Source organism: Symphalangus syndactylus, chromosome 18 (genome assembly GCF_028878055.3).
Source record: "Symphalangus syndactylus isolate Jambi chromosome 18, NHGRI_mSymSyn1-v2.1_pri, whole genome shotgun sequence".
Lineage (NCBI taxonomy): Eukaryota > Metazoa > Chordata > Mammalia > Primates > Hylobatidae > Symphalangus > Symphalangus syndactylus.
Window position 1 is genome coordinate 90,222,254 of NC_072440.2, and position 1,989 is coordinate 90,224,242.

Here is a 1,989-nt window from a genome sequence, read left to right on the forward strand (position 1 = left end):
TGCAAAACCACCACCGACAACAGAGTGGAGCTGCATGAAGCTTAGCTTGACAGCAGCATTGTGGATGAGAGGATAAAGCATAGAAATGTGTCTTAAGAGGTAAGCAGGGCCAAATCATAAATGGCCTACCCTCTGAAAGTTGTCAGATAAATACTTTAGAACTATAATTCTCAGGGTGGCATGGCAATTAGATTCTAGAAAAGCAAGTCAGGAGTCAAGAAGATGAGCCAGGAATCTACTGCAATTCTCGTGACAGAGATGGACTGAATTAGAAGGGTTAGCAATCAAGTTGGAGATAAGCAAATGGATTCAAGAAATAGTTTGAAAGCTAAAACTGACACAGCTTTGCAATTGGATATCAGGTATATGGAAAGGGAGATCTCAAGAATTATATAAAGCTATATGGTTTGAGTTCTAGGTAGATTCACGATGTGAACGCAGGAGTTTTTGTTGGAGATGGAAATTGAGATTCCATTTAAGACATGCTAAATATGAGGTTTCTATGCAATATCTGAGTGCAGATCCTTGGTAGATGTATAGACACATGGGTCTGGGGAACAGAATGAATATATGGACTCAAGCTTTGGTTTTGAATATGGGGAAGGGATGATACAAAGAATATGTGTAAGATCACTGGCTGAGACTAAGCAAGTGTTCTCTAAGACTAGAGGAAAAAGCAGGCATGCAAGGGATATAAAGATATTTGCAGTTAATGGGCGTGTGAGAAGTGGGATAGGTCATTCCTGATCTCCTAAGTTTCTTCATGATTTAGGAACTGAGAGTATCTACTGGATGTAAAATGAATGAGACTGGATATCAGCTTGAAGACAGTGCGGAATTTTGGAATGGCACTTAAGGCAACGTAAATGATTAAAGGCAAGTAAAGGAGTTGCCAAGTGACGTGAGAGCTGAACTGAGTGTGGAGGGTAGGCGCTCCTTGTGGTGCTTCAGAGTGTGTGATATAACTCAATCTGTGGCCGTCATACTGAAGTAGAGTTGAATGTTATCAGCATAAGTATGTCAAGCCGCTGTAACCTAAATCCAACCATTTTGTAATATATGCTATTATTTAAGTCCCTCAAATAGCCCTATAGAGTAATACTAGTCTTATCTCCATTTTAAAGGTGAAAAACAAGTTTGAGGAGAATAAGTAGCTTGCTCCGGGAAACCCAGAAAGTCAGCAGGTGAAACTCAGAAACTGAGGGATGAGACCACATTACATTAGACAAATAATGTTTTTTAAGTACATTAGGTTTGCTTTCTTCATAGAATGACTTTCATTCTGTGAGCAACACTGGCTACCAACCTCTAGTAAGAGCTAGTGTTTTAGCAAAGGCTCGTGATCCCAGCTTACAGGCATTTTCGGGGATTCTGCTGAGGGTAGGGTTGAATTTGATAACTTTGAAGCACCTTCTAAATTAAATATTCTGAGTATCCCTCCTCTAAACGACAGTGACAATGTCTTTTTTAAAAATTTATTTCATGTTGTAAAATTCCAGGAGTGTCTTAAATTTTAAGTAACTCAATTTCTGTCTTCACTTACTGCTAGATAAAATACATGAGTTTGTTTAGTGTGATTGTGTGTGTGTGTATGTGTGTGCACAGAACCAGAGATTTGACTTTTGCTCTTTAATGCATTTCTTAAACTAGCTACACTTGGCAATTCATTTACATCAATAATTGAAGAGCCGTCAGTCTCCTCTTGTCTTAAACTCCTTGCTATGCACACTAATGATATGCATGATTGGCTATTGCCATAAAAATGCACCATAAATTTTTTAAAGATAATTCAGCTACGGAGATGAATCAATATGAATCTACAGTGATAACATATGAGAAACAATTTCTCTAATGCCACTTCAAAGTAGTTAGCACTCCTCTTGATGAGAACCTGTCACTGCTTCCAGTTGGAGTTTTTAGGCAGTGATTTAGCACTTCCCTCTTTCAAAATCTGCCTAAGGTAGTCTGTTCTTATCCACCCATTTTTTA